Source organism: Tachypleus tridentatus, chromosome 13 (genome assembly GCF_004210375.1).
Source record: "Tachypleus tridentatus isolate NWPU-2018 chromosome 13, ASM421037v1, whole genome shotgun sequence".
Classification (NCBI taxonomy): domain Eukaryota; kingdom Metazoa; phylum Arthropoda; class Merostomata; order Xiphosura; family Limulidae; genus Tachypleus; species Tachypleus tridentatus.
In genome coordinates, this window is record NC_134837.1 from 134151343 (window position 1) to 134173312 (window position 21970).

At 35.0% G+C, this 21970-nt stretch overlaps 1 protein-coding gene across 6 annotated transcripts in view; it reads right to left on the bottom strand.

Annotated features, from left to right (window-relative positions):
- The window catches only part of LOC143238939 (uncharacterized), a 101266-nt gene that overhangs the window by 55703 nt on the left and 23593 nt on the right, over positions 1 to 21970 (bottom strand). For 3 of the 6 annotated variants that reach the window (XM_076479598.1, XM_076479595.1, XM_076479600.1), the window contains exon 1: positions 11716 to 12092. The exons of 1 other annotated variant lie outside the window; for it this stretch is intronic. The gene's annotated coding sequence lies outside the window, so the exon portion shown is untranslated. Of the gene's footprint in view, positions 1 to 10574; positions 10736 to 11710; positions 12093 to 21970 lie in introns of those variants that run through there. 2 more of the 6 variants (XM_076479596.1, XM_076479597.1) reach the window with 2 other exon arrangements.

Consider the following 21970-nt stretch of genomic DNA (forward strand, 5'->3'; position numbering starts at 1 on the left):
GTCCAATGACCTCATTTACCAGGAACACACACACACACATATATATATAAATGCGTAGGCTAAAGCTGATTGACCTCTGTTATTCTGAATAAAGCATTCATTACCAGGGCCTTCACCATCCATAGAAAAAGGCAAAAAATGGAAGGACTAAATATATATACACACCTTCAAATTACCGATTTATTTATATAGCACCCCTTACCGGCTAGATCAAACTGCTGTTTAAAATCCACTGTATTAAAAATTGTCAAAACAAATACTGGGGGAACTCACTCATTTTTCATGCAAAAAATATTTGGAAAATCCAACAGGAATAGTTGGGTTTCATTAAAATGTTGATTTCAAATTTATTTACTTTTTTTTTTTTTGTCACTCGTGCGCTGTGATGAACAAAACTCAAGACGCACAAACAATATGAAGGATATATACAACTCAGAAAAAGCTACTTAAGCTAATATATGTTGACCCCCTGAAAGTAATATTTGAAGTAAACTGACCCACTGCACTGAACACTCAGTATCTCCAGTGACTAATACTTGGCGTAATGTTAAAAGATGAAATATTCACACACTTTTGAGAAAATTAATTAGTTATTAAATTGTTCTCATTTAGTAGCATGTTAGCGAGTCAATGGTATTTATAATACTTGATAAATAAAATAAAAATAGAATTGTTATGATATATTAGATACATTTACCATATCCAGTTCCGACGACACCCTTCGCCCAAAACAAAGACTTCTCAGGCCCGCCGAGTTATAATAACGCAGCAAACTAATATACAGAATTCGAACCTCCACAGAAACTAGTCTTGGAGAGGTCAGTTGGTTAATGTAATAAGCTTCAATCAGTAAAATGTACACTAACAAATACATAAATGTTTAACCAATGAAGTGGAGATTATAGATAGTAGCCTGACATTGACTATTTTCGATACGTTAATCTCTTCTACGACCATATGGGCGCGAAAATAGCCCATAACACCAGTAACGGGCCATTGTTTTACTAGTCAACTTTATAGTGAAAACTTCAGTGTAAAGGTATGTTAAGTTCTTTAACTGTCACTGTAGTAACATTAGTACCGTAAGCATATTTAAAACTTGTTTGTTTGCCTTCAAGAACAAAGCTACACAGTGGGCTATCTTAGCTGTGCCCGTCACAATAATCCAATTCCGATGTTTAGCGTTCTCAGCCTTCAGACTTACCACCGAGTCAGGATGGGGTGTTGTAGTTAAAAGTAACAGCAATTGATTGTTCTTGTATATATTTTTCACCCAAACACTCATTTTATTTACAATCTTCTGAGCTGAGAAACAAATATTTCATTATAAATATAACCTATATAAAATTACACACGTCTTTCTTAATATTAGTGGGCTATGACGCCGCAAGAAAACCATCCATATTTGATACACAACCAATTGGTACTTTAAAATACAATATAATATGTAAAACCCACCAGTAGAGGGCCATGACCTTCGCATTCCGAGTGCACTCCCTTATATCTTTTGTGCACCAAATTTGGACCTTTTGACCTTGACTTGAAAGTTTCTTTAATCAACACATCAAGCACTACTCTTGGCTCAAAATACCAGGTAACAGCACTTGTTTATAAAATAAGTGATTAGGGTTAACAGCACGGAATAATTTCTAATACATCTCAAAATAAACAAGAAGGTGAACACTACTGAGGTTAATTATAATTCACAACAGCTTACTTTATGTTATAAACACACAAAAGTAGGAAAGAATTTCAAGGAAAAACTAGTAAATTCACAAATAGTACGTTGCGCTAGTGTTTATCTGAGATAGTCAGGTAACAGAAAATTTCCTAAAATTCAAATACATTAACTGTTTTCAAAATATGTTCATTGTTAAGAAATTCTCCAATAATAACACGCAATTAATTAATTTTTCTCAAATAGAGATCCTGTTTCAGATTCAACAGGTAACCTAGAAACATTATCCCATATGTCGATCGATGAACGTTTAGGACTCAACCGGTAACCTAGCAACATCAGGGTGTTCATTTAATTTACAACACGGAGATATGACGCTGAACGGTGAATGAACACGTTTATTGCACACAAAGAACTCTGAATTACAAAACATGCATTATCTGGTGCTCCTAAGTAAATTTATTCTGCTCAGTTGTTTTTCTTTTCATTGAAATACGAGCTTGAAGGTTGCTCTCTAGGCCGTCTCCAATAGGCGGCCTAAGGGCCACATCTGTCCCTCACTACGGTTAGATAACACAAAAGTGAACAAAACTATTTGGAGAAAACTAAGATTCGGTCTGTGGTTGAGTATTATCTGACGTGGATCCTAGTTCAGATAACTTGAAAAACGTGAAGTACTTCGTGCGGTTACTCTTGCCAAACAGAACTGATATCTGGCTTAAAAGTTCTGGAATATGAGAATGTTACGTATACTACAGAACTGGTAACTAGCTTATGTTCTGGAATATGGAAATGTGTTACGTATGCTAAAGAAGTGATAACTGATCTCTTTCTGAAATATGTGCATTTATCCATACTACTGTATTACATATATCTAGTATGTTTAACACAGTGGAATACATTATCATACACACACAGAGGTAAATTCAAAGTTCTAAACACGTCTTCTTTACATATAACGGATTTGGAGTTGTTAAGAGAAGATTCGGGTAACAGTTAAAAAAACAAACGTTTGTACTAATTAACTACTTTTCGGACGAAGAAGTGATTTAAAATACGCAGCACGAAATAGCCTCAAACAACTTCCTTCTCATACAAATACATTGAGAGACCATATAATCGGGTGTACAAAATATATGTACACCTAATAAGTGTAAATACAGGACTGAAGTACAAGCATTCTAAAACAAGTACAGACAAAGGGATATTCTTTTATTTTTAATTTATTCTTATTTTTTATTTTATTTTTGCACATCGAACAAAATTTTGAGTTAAAAGGCTGCCAGCCACCTGGTACTCGAGAGAGGAAAGAAATGTGAAGCTTCGTAATGCAGATGGTTGATCCGGCTGACTTCCTCTCGCCATGTTAGATTACTATTCTTTTACCTCCAGCTGCTTCTTAACAGATAGGGTTTAGTTATAGATGATCTTAGTAAACTGTGTGTCTGATAGCGATACGTCAGAAATTCAATTCCATGTGCGGTAAAAACATCAAAGTTAGGAAATATTACCTACATGTTTGGATTCTCTCTTCCTATTACTTCCACTCTTTGTAACTTCTCGCCTTACAGTGCAAGGTTTTATGTTGCTTAATAGAACTTTAAAGTAAACTAATAAGATTAAAACATATCTGTTGGATTGCACTATACAGAAAACACACACACATCTAGTGCCTTACTAAAGTATTCACTCCCTACCAATAATATCACATTTTGATGAAATGACGTAAACAATGAACTTGTTTTTATTTAAAACTCTAATGATTAAACTTAACACTTGTGTGAAGGAGACTGAACGTCAGCAAAGCATGCAAAGAATATATATATACTGAATTTTGTTGATTGCATGAGTATCCAGTCCCTTAAGTCAGTACTTGGTGGAAGCACCGTTGACAGCAGTTATTGACGTGAGTACTTTGGATAGGTTTCTACCCGCTGTGTACAATACGGTGGTGTAATTTTTGCACATTTTTTTTCTAGCAAAAGTGCTCCAATTCTGAAAAGTTTGTTGGGATAGGATCGTTGATGGATTGCAATCTTCAAATTTCGTCGGATATTTTCAAGTCAGGACAATGGCTGGGCCATTCCAGAACATTCTCTTTCTTCTTTTGAAACCACTTCATTATGGCTTTAGTCTTGTGATTTGGGTCATTTTCCTCTTTGAATATGAATTTTCTACTCAGTTGTAGATTTTTGGCCGAGCCGAGCAGGTTTTCGTTTAGAATTCGCCTGTACTACTTGCTTTATTGCAAACTTCATACGAGAGTTAAGATGATTCTTTTTCAATAATGGTTTCTTGCTAGTTGCCCATACAGACCAGCTTTGTAGAGGGGGCAGAAATATTGTCGATCTACAAACACCGACTCCCATCTCAGAAATGTAACTTTGTAAAACTTTTAAAGTCACTGTTGACTTCATAGTGATATCACTAACCAGTTTTCGTCTTGCCCAGATGCTTAGTTTCGAAGGGTGGTCTGATCTGGATGATATGAAGCACATTACACTTCTTAATGATGGACTTCACTGTATTGAAAGGGATAATCAGAGACTTTGAAATTTTCTTGTAACCTTCTCCTGATCTGTGCTTCTTTACCATTTTACCACTGAATTGTTTGGAAAGCTCCTTGGTCTACATAGTTGATTTGTTGTATCAATATGCGAGTTGTGGCACTTATTCTGAATTCAAGTTAAACAACTTTGATTACATACAGACAGGGGCCATTACACTGATTTTGTGCCTTTCAAACTAATTTTTCACACTTCAATTGACTTAGGGTTGCTGTAGCAATTATGCAACTGGGAATATTCCAATTTTCTTTGAAAATCTAACTTGCAATAATATCAACGTTTTTTAGCCTTCTCAGTTTGGAGTAGATTATGTTGATTCTAAATATAAAGTTTCATTACTGCAAGTTCAGATAGCAACAAAATGTAAAACTTTGCAGATGAATGAATACCTTTCTAAAGCACCGCACATTTTATCTGTGTGTTATTAATCATTAAAAGTTTTGTATCAATATATCCAGCCGACATTCCCGTTAAACGCACAAGGAATAGAAGAAATATAGAGGGGTCACATATCCCAGCGCCACACACACACATCCTCGTACAAGCAAAGTTTCGTAACAATCTGTTTTTGCAGTCCCCAATTTCAAACGAACATAACGGAGAAGGATGATAAAGGAGTCCACATGGATGACACTGGAGATCAGATCCGAATGCTAACCTTCAATGTCATTATTGTAAGGGGAGAGCCTGAGGATACACACTAGATTTGATGACAATCAATCGAATGGTTCGTCAGTTATAAGCGGATTGACTTTAGTCAAATAATGGATTAAGTGGCACACTGTATGATGAGAAATGTGACAACTTGATGTAACATTGATTAATAAATGATAGTTATATCGTTTCTAATCTATAAATTAGCCACATAATCAAATCTAAGAGTTTAACTGAACAAAATAATTATCTACTCTTTATCAACAAACTGTCTTAGAGATATAACGTGTTTTTTGTTGTTTTTTTTCTAAAACATCCACTAGGATACCATGCACTACTTACTCGGGCAAAATCAGGTCGTTTGGAATAATTTGATATTTGCATGATGTTTCAGATTTTGTTTTTGTAAAAATCATCGCTTCCGACTATTTTATTAAATTTGTAATAAATATAAAAATCGGTTCTGTTCAATATAATTTTCTTTTATAGATAAGGAAAAAAATTATTTGCACGAGCTCAACACTAAAATTTTCTTTGGATACATACACGTCATTACACGTGTTTAATTTCTTTTTCCCGCATTTGTGTGTAATCGAAGATTTATGTTACGAGTTAGGATTTTTTACAATATAGTTCTGATTGGGGAATAATTCAGAAAATAAAGTAGTTGTTAAAAGGAAATATTTTGGACGTTTTAAAATTATAGACAACTTTCAGTTTCCTGGAATTTTGTGTGATTACATTCAACTGGCTTTCTGAACATGAAATATACACATTTCACACGGATGAGCTGTGAACACGAAAAGTACACATTCCGCATAGATTAGCTGGGAATAGAATATAAGAGTGACAAATACCTGAGGTTTGGTTTGAATTTCGTGCAAAGCTACACGAGGGTTATCTGCATTATCTGTCCCTAATATAGCATTGAAAGACTAGAGGGAAGACAGGTAGTCATCACCACCCACCGCCAACTCTTAGGCTACTCTTTTAGTAATGAATAGTGGGATTCATGATGACGAACCAGAAGATGACCTTAAAAAGTCGAAACATTGTTCTGTAGTTTATTGTAATTAAAGTTTTAATACCCGTATCAGTTGTCTTATGAATAGTGGGATTGACCGTCATTTTATAACCGCCCACGCATATTCTGGTGTGACCCGCGACCCGTAAGATTACGAGTAAAGCGCCATAACCACCTGGTCTCTACGACGAACATAAAAATTAAAAAAGTGGAAACAAATTATGATAGATAGCTTGTTTACTGTTAAACACAAAGCTACAAATTGGGTTGTTTGTGGTCTGCAAGCCGCGAGTATTGAAACTAGATATTTAAAGTTAATAGCCTCCAGCCTTACTGCTGAACCACTATAGGGGCAAGCTAATAGGGAGATAAAATTGTTAAAAAAACTGGAATACCTCGTTTTTTATAAATATATATGTTTTATATCGTGCGAACTCATTTATTTATAGTACACATATTTAAGGCAGTTATTATGGCTTCATTCGTTTCACTGGAATCTAAGGCACATACTAACAAAATGTTCTCTATTATAAAGATCAATTCTCACATCTATAAACACATATCACCATTACGGTGGTTAAGGAACAGCTACGTACTAACAAAATTTTCTCTATTATAAAGATCAATTCTCACATTTATAAACACATATAACCATTACGGTGGTTATGGCACAGCTATGTACTAACAAAATGTTCTCTATTATAAAGATCAATTCTCACATTTATAAACACATATCACCATTACGGTGGTTATGGCACAGCTATGTACTAACAAAATATTCTCTATTATAAAGATCAATTCTTACATTTATAAACACATATCACCATTACGGTGGTTATGGCACAGCTATGTACTAACAAAATGTTCTCTATTATAAAGATCAATTCTTACATTTATAAACACATATCACCATTACGGTGGTTATGGCACAGCTATGTACTAACAAAATGTTCTCTATTATAAAGATCAATTCTCACATTTATAAACACATATCACCATTACGGTGGTTATGGCACAGCTATGTACTAACAAAATGTTCTCTATTATAAAGATCAATTCTCACATTTATAAACACATATAACCATTACGGTGGTTATGGCACAGCTATGTACTAACAAAATGTTCTCTATTATAAAGATCAATTCTTACATTTATAAACACATATCACCATTACGGTGGTTATGGCACAGCTATGTACTAACAAAATGTTCTCTATTATAAAGATCAATTCTCACATTTATAAACACATATAACCATTACGGTGGTTAAAGCACAGCTATGTACTAACAAAATGTTCTCTATTATAAAGATCAATTCTCACATTTATAAACACATATCACCATTACGGTGGTTATGGCACAGCTATGTACTAACAAAATGTTCTCTATTATAAAGATCAATTCTCACATTTATAAACACATATCACCATTACGGTGGTTAAAGCACAGCTATGTACTAACAAAATGTTCTCTATTATAAAGATCAATTCTCACATTTATAAACACATATAACCATTACGGTGGTTAAAGCACAGCTATGTACTAACAAAATGTTCTCTATTATAAAGATCAATTCTCACATTTATAAACACATATCACCATTACGGTGGTTATGGCACAGCTATGTACTAACAAAATGTTCTCTATTATAAAGATCAATTCTTACATTTATAAACACATATCACTATTACGGTGGTTATGGCACAGCTATGTACTAACAAAATGTTCTCTATTATAAAGATCAATTCTCACATTTATAAACACATATCACCATTACGGTGGTTAAAGCACAGCTATGTACTAACAAAATGTTCTCTATTATAAAGATCAATTCTCACATTTATAAACACATATCACCATTACGGTGGTTAAGGCACAGATATGTACTAACAAAATGTTCTCTATTATAAAGATCAATTCTCACATTTATAAACACATATCACCATTACGGTGGTTAAGGCACATGATTCGTAATATGCAGGTCCGGGGACCGAAACTCGTCCCAGAACATTATCGCTTTTTTCAGCCGTGAGGACGTAATAATGAAATGTTGAATATCCCGTTATTCGTTGGCTAAGAGTAGCCCATGAGTTATCGGTAGGTGGCGTTGACTAGGTACGGCTAGCACAAATAGTCCTCGTGTAGTTTTGGTCGAAAATGAAAACAAACAAACCATTATGGGACGTGTTGTTGGTCTTTACAGATAATATTATACATACTTTAATATCATTATCTCACTATTTTTATTTTATATTTTAAATATTTTGTCGACCTTTCATATTCATGTTCCTTCGAAATATCGACCTTTCCATTATTTCATAGGTGCCTTAACAGTGATCAAGTCACTAAACTGGTACAACACATGTCCGAGAACTGAGTATACCTATATATAAACTGTTACAATAGATACATTTTTTCCGTTACAAAACACATGCCTTCTCTGTACTCAGTTGGAAATCTGAGGGTTTGATTACGCTGAAATTCAGGTTTCGAAACTCGCGGTGGTCACAGTATAGAGAGCCCAATATGTAACTTAGTAACATGTTTATTTCTATATATTATTCAGGAAGTGCGTTTTGTTTTTCTATATATTCATTTAATGGTCCCCATAGTTAATTTTTTTTCGTTGGTCATTTAGAAAAAAAAATCCTACACTTAAATAGTTTCTGGAGATTATTTTTTTTATAGAAAGTGCATACAAATAAAAATTACAGTTTTAACATAAGTGTAATAATAAATAGGCTATTATCACCAAAATGAGAGCATGACTAGTGGGATCTAGCCAGTGAACCAAACACCCTGAGAACTAGGATAAAATATACCATACAATCCATTGTCAGAAATTCTGAGAAAGATAAAAACCAGCTGCATCTTCAAATTGTTTGGTTGATCGTATCATAATGGAAAGCTGTAATTAATTTATGGTAGTACTAATTTAACGGCAACACTATTGAAGATGGCGCTGGGAAATTTTCGAGACACCTGGTGGTAATTGGACACGCGTGAAATACAGATTTAAACAATGATGCAGACTCTCGTTTTTCATGTATATTCCATCAACCTCATGGGAAATCTAGGTCGCCACTGTTACTTTTATTGTCACGGCCTTAACTGGGAAATTCCAAACATAAAACGAAGGACTTCAAAAGGATAACAGAAGCAGTAGGGTTGACCCAGTGACCTTATTTTCGGCTATACATACATACATACAAGGTTTCATGATGCCACACCACTACGTCCCCCCATCCACACCCACTCTTGCATTAATCAAACACTAAATGTGTACATTGTAATACATTTTATTTGGCATTGTTTTGAAAACGGAGATTAACAATAAAAATGTTGAACAAAGGATTGACAAATAAAAATAAAATGAAAATGTAATGTTTAAAACAGAGATCAACATTAAAATACAGCCTGATGTCAAGTTAAACACACGTTTAACAATAAAACTCTTGTCAACATATTCGGCAATATTCACGTGTAATTAGCATTCATTTGAGTTGTAATCATGACGACATGTTTGATTAAAATATCAACAAAACTGTTTACACCCACTGGCATTACGTAGTTCATTCCACACCAACTACAGTGAGAACCACGTACACGTAAAGGTATTACAAGACAGACATGAAGACCGAGTGTTATGGATATAAACACTTGTTAACCATGACAGCGCACACAATAAAGAGGATCTATAACTTCTGTTTTCCAAGAAATAACAAAAATTTAAAATTACGAAATAAAATTATATACATAACTTCCTCGACTATGTGACACAAAGTACGTAGAGGAAATCAACATGTCAAACTATGAAATACCTTTATACCAAGATGATAGCTAAGCCTAACATGTCTTCCTAAACCCTGATAGGATGTGTCTGACCTCATAATTAGTTAAGCCTAATGAGATTTTACAATGGCAATAATAATAGAAAAAGTACTAGTTTCTCTACGCGTCAAACATAAGTTAACTAACAAACAAGTAACTTCAACAAGTACGTCATAAAAACAGGTTTTATTGCAGCCCGAGAAACATGGCACGAATCTATTTTTACTCAGATAGAAAGGTACCGTAAAATTTTCCTTCAGGGAATATCTCTAACATGACTACATTATTATTGCATCTGGTAATATTATTATTATTCATTTAAAAAACGAGTAATTATACATAAATACACAAATACCATTGAATATTAGATATCTTTTTTAATTTTGACATGACATTAAGTTATGTTCACAAGGAACAATGGATATTCTCTAACGAATATTATCTGTTATCAAAAAAGCAAAAATTTGGTCTTAAATGTCAACATTAAATAACCTACATTCCATTATATTAAAATACCTAAGTTTAACGTCTATTATTATTTGAACATTGTTAAAGCTATCTGAAAAAAAAGTTCCCCAAAAAAACATTATTAATGTGACTCTAATGGAACAAGAAGGCATAGTTAAAATAAGAGGCAATCATAACGCGGTCCTGTTAGTGTTAGGGATATTTCTATATGAAAAATATCACGGTACCACCCTTATACAATGTTACTTTTTAAACTCGTGCACCTTCTGAATATGTAGTCCATAGAAGTATTAACAGTTCGCATAACTCGCAACCGATATATCTCTTTCTTGTCAGTTAACAAAATAACTCACTCTGGAGGTCATCGAACCAATCAAACCGCCTGGAAAAGCTTCTCCTTACAACGTATGGTTGGACATCTTAGCGTTACGAACTGAAACGATCAAGACGAGCACCGTAACCAGTTCGAAACAGATACATTACACGTACCTAGGCGAAAGCGACAATAACAATGCTAGCACGCTTAGCAACTCAACTTGTTCTTCAGGTTTACTTCCACGCGGCTGATGCCTTCCGGCAGCACTTGTGATCTGACCTAGATTTCTGGGAGCATGACTTTTTCTTGGGCTTGCAACAAGACTTAATAAAAAGAAAGCAATTATGGGCTTTTCCTTCATTTCGAAGTTTCAATATTTCTGGGTAGATTCGCTTCAAGCTTACGTTAGAGGTGTAAGTTGGTAGTTAACCTTTAAACTAAAAGAACAGCCGATGGGGTCCATATGGAACCCACTTTATACAAACACTAAAAGAACAGCCGATGGGGTCCATATGGAACCCACTTTATACAAACACTCATACACCTTTATCTAAGCTATTCACGTGCGTTTCGTGGAACCACAATTTCACTGGTTACATTCTCACGGTCCTTAAGTCTCAACAGTGTACGAGTCAAATAAAACTAAATATATCATCATTGTAATATAAATTAATACCAACCATTATTGCTAATGATACCTCTGATAAATTTAATCCAATTTTTATCTCGAGTTCTTTATACTGGCTGTTGTAACAGCAAAAATATAAAGTTATTCGATACAATCCGTGGATCGAACCGGTAGAAAATGATATAAAAATATGTCAGTAATTTAAAGATACATATAAAAAAAAAAGTCTAAAACTACGCACTGCTCCTATTGTCTTAAATTGAAATTGTGCTTAAGTAATTGTATTTAGAAGATGTACAACATAGGAATTACTAAGTACAACGTTTTACTTTTAGGAACGGTGTACAACTTCAAGCTAACAAGATTCGTGGTAAGACATTAAACTATACGACAGTTGGTACGATTAGTATAACAGGCTAGAAATGAAAAGAGCCTCTACGTTACATTTCAAGAATGGCAGACTGGTACTATACAATTACACTGCGTGGAGCATGCGTGTTGATCAAGAAAATTTTGAAAGATCTGGGAAGTCAAAAACAACCCACCTTACCCATAGTTTTGCGGATGTACTTTGTTCTATTTAGACACTCGTTACGACTGGTTGGGCCATCTAAACAAACATGGGAAAACGGATACTCTGTACACTCCCGGCCCCGATATGACTCTCGCTCTTCGTCCACTCACCTTCCACCGACGTTCCCGTTCGAAATTGGCACGGTAATATTTGTCGTGGCTACGAACCGGCGTTGCTACACTAAGGACACTACGCGAAGCACAGAAAGAACTCAACGACGTTAAACATTCCTCACCACACGCACGACAATGCGCTACAAAATGTATTCTAAACAGAATATCGCTCTGTACTACTCAACATCCCACCTAGCGGATAGTCCGTGACCCAACTCACTTCATGCACAAGAGAGAATGATAGCCAAGTACAATAACCAGACAAGCAAGAATGAAGCGCCACCTAGCGAGAAACCGTTTTGAAGCAAGTCGTGCAGGTTTTGTTCCCACAGTAAGGTTTAGACGTGAGCAACACGACTGTTGTTGTTTTTAAATAATATTACAAAAACAAGCCAAGTACTTTTCCGTTATGTCCCCGCAAACGGTATGTGTTTGCTATACGAATGCAATGCTTGTTTCTAAATATTTATCCATGTACATACATATTTGTGTATATATCTTTATATACAATTAGAACTTTTTTCGTTTAGCAGTGAATGATCTCGAATGTAGGTGACATTTTTTTAAAGGGTAAACTTTTTGATAGCAAGGACTATTATTCACGCCACCTATATATTGTAGGTAATAAAGCATCTATTTATAAAAATATGGGGGAAAACAATGCCCTGAAAGAATCATTTCTTATACTCCATATAACACTTACTATAAACTGTATTCGCGGTAATAATGGCAGAATAAGGTCTTAGTAAAATGACAGAATAATGCCCTAGTAAAACGGCAGAAATAATAATGTCTTAGTAAAAATGGTACAAAATGTCAGGGTAAAATGGCAGAACTAATAATTTCCCTGAAAGGAGTCGAAGGCTACCTAGAAGAGTCACCTGTTTTAACCATTCACACCACTATATATTAGTGTGTGGTCTGTCAGTAAATCAGTCAGTAGACATTAAAATGACGTCACATGAGCGTCGCTTAACGTTGCAGTTTTTACTGTCGTGACGTCAGTAAAACGTGCACATGCCATGAAACACGAGAAGAATTATACACTCCGTACACTACAATACAACACGACATACGAACTTCAAAATAAATAAATAAAAATATTTGTTAATCTTAATTTTGGTTTTATTTACTCTTGAAACAGAACACTTTTGGGGGCTGTATGGAAGTATATCTAACAGAGTAAAAGAAGGCTTAAGCAACAATGTCAGAGAAACATAACAGAGGTGATAATGTAACAGTAAAAAATGGCAGAAGGAATAATGTCGTAGTAACTAGATCACAGGTAAAGATAATTAAAATATAAATTCAGTATAAAACACACGACTGATAATAATATTACACATAAAAATGTTGGAGGTGATAGTGCCAATGCTAAAATGACAAAGATATATAAAAAAACATCCTATGAATAGAAGGTATTTGAAACTATCATATCAATATTGTTGTTGTTTTAAACAATACATAAGAAACTTAGTGAGTAACTATTGTAAACACTTTTCAATGATATGAAGATGGAGTACACGATTTATTAGCGGTATAAAGAGTGGCGTATTTAGGCACGAGCTAGAGGAGACTCAGGGCCCATGGTTTTAATGGAGCCTATTATTAATTTTATTCTATGTAATATTAGATGGAATATAGGGCCCATAAAACCTTAAATCCGCACTGTATATAAATCTTTGAATGAAACGACTAACCAAAGTGAGAAAAAATACCATCTTATACACGAAATGACAACGCATTATCCACGTGCCTGTTGGTCATTTACACTGGAACATTAGGGAAGTTATAACCTCAAGGCTTAACTTGCTAACGGCAAAGGCCACTGTCTGATTTTACATACAGTATGTACAACTGCATAAACCTCTTAAACAGGAAGACAAAGACTTAAATGAGTGACTTGGAACAATAGGTAGCTACAGCGAAAGGAATTTTGCGACTTTTTTGATCAAAGTTACGTCTTAAAACTGCGTACATCTGAAAAAATAAAATTTTGAGAAAAAAAATGTCTCTGGTCAGTGATAAGTAACCGGACTTACAATGCTCAAGTTCGGGGTTTGATTCCCATCGGTGAACAAATCACAGGACATACCATTATGTAGTTTTGCGCTAATCTCTTATTCTACCAAGGAAAGTTTTGGTATATCTTAATTCGTAGCACTAGAAAAGTTTTCACAGTTAACTACGACAATACTAGATAAAAATACTGTCGCTGAAAATCAGAACCTCCAAGATATATATTACAGCTTCAAAATGGCATAGCTTATGAACAGAACCAGATGTGGCCTAGAGGCTAACATATTAGAATTATGGATATAGATTTCGTGGTTCGCGTCCCGCTGACGAAAAAGTAATCCGTACTTTAGGGTCATAGATTGCTCCATGGTAGTGACGGTCATATCCCACTATTTGATTAGTGTATCCCGAGAGTTTGCGGTGGTTACAAACCAAATTTAAGAAAGTCTTGGTGAAAGTGTTTTAAATCTAAAGTCGTTGTATTTTAACATTACAAATAATAAATACCAAAAATATTTTCACCTTTCCATAAATCATTCATATCACTTCGCTTAACAGCAGATTCGTGAGAAGAGGCATTTTTGTTTAATCTTAAAAATGACCAACTTATGGAAACTGGCTTATTATGCTATCTTATATGAGACTATTACCCATATTTTTGACGTTGGACAAATTAATTATAATTTTAATACACGTATTTTCTCTTTGATTTTTTTAATTCTTCGAAAGGAGTTAATGTTTTGCTTTATTTTAGTTTTACCGCAAAACTACACAATGCGTTGCCTGCACTGCGTCCACTGCAGGGATCGAAACCATACTTTTGGCATGTACTGTCACGTATAACATAAAATGGTTAGTACTACATTTATGCAATTCATAATTAGTGGTACTGCCTCATCTGTACTTCGAATGTTGCTTTACTTGTTTGCCTGGCATGGACAGCTGGTTAGGCCGTTCCACTCGCAATCTGAGGGTCTCGGGTTCGAATCTCCGTCATACCAAACATGCTCACCCTTTCAGCCGGGGGGGGGGCGTTATAAAGTTTCGATCAATTCTACTATTCGCTGATAAAAGTAGCTCAAGAGTTGGCGGCAAGTTGTGATGAATAGCTGCCTTCCCTCTAGTCTTTCACTGCTAAATTAGGGACGGCTATAACAGATTGATCTCGTGTAAGTTTGCGCAAAATTAAAAAAAAAACAGCTTTACTCATCTGTTTGTTTTGAATTTCGCGCAAAGCTAATTGAGGGCTATCTGGGCTTGCGCTACTTTACTGGTCACACAATGTGCTATCTGCACTGTGTCTATGGCAGGGATCGATCCCTGAATTGTAGCAAATTCGTTTGAAGACAGCGTAAAATGTTTACTGCTAGAGGGTGTCCGAAAATTATGCGAAGTATTAAAAACGTAAACTGCGACAGCACAGTTAAAGTTAAGACCTTAAGTTTGTGGTAGATGAAGGAATATTTGTCTAGGTTTTATCATATTTAACACAGACATGGTCACAAATTACGTCATGCACAAACACAGCGACAGAAAAGGCTTGTGCGTCATGTGGCTAGCAAAGAAAATATAGTAGAGTTTTTATGAAAGATCCACCAACTAGGAGTTCCAACATGAGTGATTTCGATAGTTTCAAGAGTTAGGACACAAGATGTGGGCCTATCCCCTAGGCGGCACGGTCGTCAAACTTTTTTTCTTTGGGATTACTGTCTACAGCTAACTGATCAGTGAACACCATGTGAACGAATCATTGTGATACCCAGTCAACACACGGATAGAAACCGAATATCGATTCGCCAGCTTGAGGGCAATAAACGGAACAGAGGTAGAGGTGAACTTATGGCAAATGATGTGTGGCAAACACCTGGCCTATGTGCCCTTCATCCGCCACTAAACGTACGTTCATAACTGTTACTGTCTTGTAGTGGTTTATGTTTGTGATGCATCACATAAGTTCAAAACACCCTGTATAATATTAGCTGAACCACTTCACCGATACGTGGAGTGTATCTTTGTCCATAGCAAAAGACTGCATAATAAATTATCTGTGTGTGACTGTGGTAGAGAGTGAACCCTAAATTTTAGCGTTATAAGCTTAAAGCTTACTGCTGATGTCCCCCTGTTTTAAATTACAACGTTAAAATCAGGGGTTATTGAAATTCCTAATTTTTAGCGGATACAGTACAGGGAGGGTAGCTATTAACAGAAGCCATTGGTCTTATCAAAAAGTAAGAGATAACTGTCATTAGTATAGTTCACTCATAGTTTCAAAGTATAGAGCGCGATCTCGTGTGAAGAGGAAGCAAACAAGAACCCTAAGATCCAGATTCCGGCGTGCTAATATACGTCCTGATTTGTTAATAAAGATCTTCATTAGGTCAATGTAGGCCTATGATACCGAATTTATCATTTGACAAGTACTGTCAACTAGTTGTTATCCCTCTGATCAGCAATTCATAATTAGGGATAGCTATGTATATGAACTTCGAGGCCAACAACTAGTTGTTATCCTGTAGTTAAGAGGACTCTGACCTGCCGATGTGTCGTACAAGTTGTCGTTCACATCGAAAGTACGAAATACCATCTGGTTGTTTTATATTTACATGCCAGCCGAAGACAAGAACCCAAATTATATATAAACTTATTCGCTAAACAGCAAAATAAATTATTTCTCGAAAGAAAAATATATATATATACAGTTTACCATAAGACCACCATCTGAAAGCACAACTGTTTCAACCATTTACGTGCATCCCACTCAATTCTATAAGTAACAAAGTACTTCCCTACACCGCTGTTCACTGGTATCCTAGCAGCAAATATTTTTCTAACTCCAGGCAAAAATGCACAAGGCAAAGACAACGAATACCTTGTTCTACAACGTTCGATTCCGAAAAGTAACAGGTGGTAGGCAGATGTGTGTGGATTAGAACTGTGCAAGCCAAGTACAAAATTAACAATAAGACCATACGCTATGACATCTTCAGGTCGTTGTTTTCCTTTTCTTTATAATTTGTAGAGATGAAAGTTCTGAGATGGTTAAAAAAGAAAGAAAGAAAAGCTTATTTAACAACGCTTAGTAACTTTTATGATTATTATTATTATTTTAGTATATTATTAAACACAAACATACACAACAATGTATCTGTTTATCCCAGCTAAGGGTATCGAAACTGGACTTCTAGAGTTATAAGTCTTCATCCTCACTGTTTAAGTTTTGTTTTTTGGGGGAGGGAACCTAAACAAATTTAAATATTACTTATCAGTGTTTCTATCACCATTTGTTTCTTTTTTTTTATTTTGAGTAAAAATTTGTTACTGGAAAAGGGATTCGAATTTTTTCAATATGAACAACAAGTAATACGCACGACTTGAGTACAATGACTTTAATTCTGTAAGGTGATCAGCCAGTAGCACCAGCCGTCACAAGGGCTTTGTAACTTTGGAACGGAATTGACCATCACTTCGTTAACATGCGGAACGTATTTAGATCCTTCTAAGGCCAAGAAGAAATATATTTTTAGGTATCATGGAATATACTTAGCATGATCAATGTTGTTTTAATGTGTTTTATATCTATGTTTGAATACCAAAAAATATACTATTTTTTTACAATGTGTGCTGGGCGTGGCATAGTGGCCATCTTGTTGGGCTGCGGATCATGCTAAGTATATTCCATGATACCTAAAAATATATTTCTTCTTGGCCCAGCACGGCCAGGTGGTTAAGGCACTCGACTCGTAATCCGAGCGTCGGGGGTTCGAATCCAAGTCACACCAAACATGCTTGCCCTTTCAGCCGTGGCGGCGTAACAATGTAACAGTTAATCTCACTATCCGTTGATAAAAGAGTAACCCAAGAGTTAGCGGTGAGTGATGATGACTAGTTTCGGTTAGCGCAGATAGCCCTCGTGTAGCTTTACGTAAAATTCAATACAAACTATTTATTTTCTGATTTCAACTGGGGGAAAGAAGAACAACAACTGTATTACGTGTCTAATTTACAATAAAAATGTAGTTTGATTTCATAAAATATTTGCATGAAGCTTGGGATAATTTTGTTATTTAATTTATCTTTATCATTAGCCTTGATTTTGACTTTACGCTAGGTGATCCCATAATATATTTTTACTTCAGGCTTATTATACCAACACTCATTACACTCACAAGGTTTCACGGTATCTCCCCCTCTTGCATCCCTGTAACTAAAATCATAATGTGCAGACAGTAATTGAACTATTCGATCCGGATAAATGCAGTTTGGCTTTTATTACTTCTCATAATTCGAGAAATCACGTGTGACGTCACAACCAGTGGCTTTTTATACTGGTTAAATTCCAATTATCCTTTAATTATCTGACCACTGTTATAGACAAATATAATTTATTTTCATAAATCTATTTAGCAGAATATTTGCGAGTATCAAATTCTAAAACAAAAAACCGAACTCGTCTAATATATAACGTCGTTTAAAGTAGCTTAGCCTAAAACATATCAAAAGAAACCCTCGTAAGCAGTTCATTCCCCACCCTTTAGCTGATGTCTCACGTTTTTTTTTTTTTTAATGCAGTTTAAAATTCAAGTTAACCATGTCTCACAAATGACAGTCTCAACACTTCATTTAAATTTAGGCACTCTCTTCAACCAAGTTTATGTTAAATAGTCCCCTGTGTCCAGACCTATTTACTTTTAACTTCTTTCATGATGTTTTGTTTCATAAAATGATAACAAGATTAAAGACATATGAATAACTTAATTATACTTCTAATTACTCTTTAACTCTATATTCTTAAGCTAACCCCGTAAGGATTTTCAAAAATTAGAATAGCATAAAATTATATTATTCAAAACACACTAAATTCATCATATCCATTGTCAACGACGCGTTTTGCTTAATCCATAGCCCTTTAGGACGGCTGGGATATCAAAAACATAGCATTGGTCGGAATACTATTTATATAAACCGTTTGATACAACAACAGTTGTAACAGAGTAAACGTGTTCACACTATAACCGTTGTTGTAGTCTGCAAAATGTCTATTTCAATAAAACGTTGGTGAATCATTAGGAAGGCTTTAGAGCTGACTGATTTATTTCACCAGTAATAAACTTACTTGGTTGGATATCATGTGGAAACAGAAGAAAACTTGTTTCGGTTTTTCAAGCCGTTTAGAAGGTCATTTAGCTCTCATATTTTCATACATTAATTATAGCTCTCACAACACTAAGAGAAAAACAAAAGGTATGACGTTACACCTTTTGTTCCTAACTGCTAGATGAGTGGAACTTTTGAGAAACAAAATTTAAAATGCACATCGTCGCAAACTAGGTCCATCTAATACCTGTTTACTGTTTTCTCAGCAGTACGCACGAGGGTTTATAACACTAAGATTATTGTTTCAATCCCTTTGGTAAATGCAGTACAGAGCTCCTTGAACATTTCTTTGTTTAAAAACAAACAATCCAACCCCGTGTCCTTAGTTTATTGCAAGGACGTAGCCCAAGAGATCGAAGGGTCGAACGACCACCCCCAATATTTTAGTCTAAAGATGTCAACTATCTTTTTTTTTTTTTTTCAATAAACACTCGACTTTTATGTAAGTCACTAAAATGTTTGTATACTTGCTATTAAATCTACTTTTCAAGATTCGATACCCATAAACGTGGCAGAAGGAGAAAGAGGAACACACTTTAAAACTTCGAGACCTCCCACAAAGTCATTACGATCATACATAAAACACAGACCCATTAAAAGATTGAAGGCGTTTCAAAAGTGAACTAGGAAGCAAAAGGAAAAAGACTCCGAGAACTTCAGGTAACACCAGAGGTCCCATTTCTGCACGAATTTACGTGTGTGTGTAAAACATTTATAATTTCCAGCAGTCAGGATACGTAGTTTTACGGTCGTATGCCTTCTTCTAGCTAAGCGTAACAGGTCACATAATACAATGCAATTTTTATTAAATACTGTTGACTGCTCTGTAGTTTGCCGGTCGATTACGATTAAACGTATGTAATTTGTGGATATAAAGTTCTTTCAACACCTATACAATAAGTTCAAGAAAAAATATAGGTAGCTCAGTAAGAACTAGTAGCATAAAAAATGTGTTGATATGTTATTTAACTTTAAAAAACAAACGCATTTTATAATGGGATAAGATGTAAACTCGTGTTTTAAAAGTAATTTTCCATTTATTTCACAGCCAGTGAGCATTAAAGCCGACAGTTAGTTTCAGATACGTCACAAAACCACCACGATTATCATAAATTTCAGTGACAAAATTGGTTTAAATGGGTTCCAATTTCATTATTTTCAGCTTATATATACATCCGTAAAAATATAGTGCGCCTAAGTCGCTGAGAACCTTTGTGCAAAGACTATCACGAATCTTCCACTAAGAAATCGAGTTCAACAACTCGTATGATTTTTGAGTTTTACTTCTAAAGTACTTACGAAGTTACAATAATTATATAGCACACCATTTCTTGTTGAAGAGTTTCGCTCTCAAATCATCTTCAAGACTTTTGTGCTATCAAACAGTCTTCATAATTATTAATATCTGGCTAAGTCTTAGGATAAGTCATATTAATAATAATACTAGGTTAAAACATTTTAAAAAGGGTTTAGCTTATTTTTAATTTCGCGCAAAGCTACACGAGGGCTGTCTGCGTTAGCCGTCCCTTATTTAGCAGTATAAGACTAGAGGGAAGGCAGCTAGTCGTCACCTCTTGGGCTACTCTTTTATAATAGAATAGTGGGATTGATCGTAACATTATAACGTCCCCACGGCTGAAAAGGAGAGCATGTTTGGTGTGACGGGGATTCGAACCCGCAACCCTCAGAGTACGAGTCTAGTGCCTTAACCATCTGACCATACCGGGCCTTTTAAAAAGAGATTAAAACAAAACATCTATTGGCGTTTCTTTTTAAAATACGACTTTATATTAGTTTCAAGGGAGACTATGGATGGTCCCATGGTATTCCTTTTCAAGATACGACTTGTTATAGCAGTAACGGGAGGTTACGACACCAGTCAGATAATAAGCACGAATGTTACAGTCACAAGCACACATACACAGAGAACAAATCCCAGTCCATCTTAGAAAGTAGTGTGTCAGAGCACAACAGCAATTATAACGACTATCAAAATGTATGTCATTTTATTATATATCTTAGGCTTTAGGAAAATGGAAGCGATAATAATTTGTACAGTGGCATCACAGACTCGGCCTGTGCTTTTAAAATCTTTTCGCCGAGAATTTTCATAATACTGTTACAAAAAATATACTTACAAATCTTATTAACTATTAAACACTTAAAAGTTTTATTAGCTATTATATCTTAATGTTTATGTCATCTAAATGTTTATTTATGGCTGAAGGGTAGAAATTCTACCCTTTCTGATAAATCACTGCATTGTTGTACTCGAATAATTAGCTTTATAATCTCTACAAAAAAAGAAAAGAAAAAAGAAAGTGTGGTTGCTGCCAGTATAAAACAACCCTTTTGATAGGCTTAGCATCAGCAGTAGAGTCACGTGATTAAAAGTATATCTTTCTATATTGAGACTTTTGTTGAATTTTCAACAACATAGACCGCCAACTTTTAGGTTATATTTGCCAACGAAATGTGAGATCGATCGTTAATTTATAACAATCTCATAATTAAAAAGACAATATTTATATTTTAAAATATATATAAAGAGAAATATTTAAATTTCTTAGAAGTTTGCAGCAACATATAGGACAAGAAAAAGATACTAAATTTTAGTAAGATGACTTGAATTAACATTTAACAACTACATTGACTCACATAAATTGTTGTTGTTTATAACCGAGGGCAAAGCTAAACAATAGGCTTTCTGTTCTTTGCTCGCTACTGGTATCAAAACACGATTTTTATAGTTATAAGTCTTCAGGCATACCGCTGGTGAGAGGGGCTTCAAATAAATGGGGGCTGCTGAAGCAGAGTAATCAGCTCACCAAGTGGCAGTAAAAATCCCATTGGTAGCAAAGTTGGCACAATAACCACACCCTTCTGGCATAAATTAAAATAAAAATCAGTTTCTCCTTTTCTTTCTTCAGTAGTCAGTCTCACTT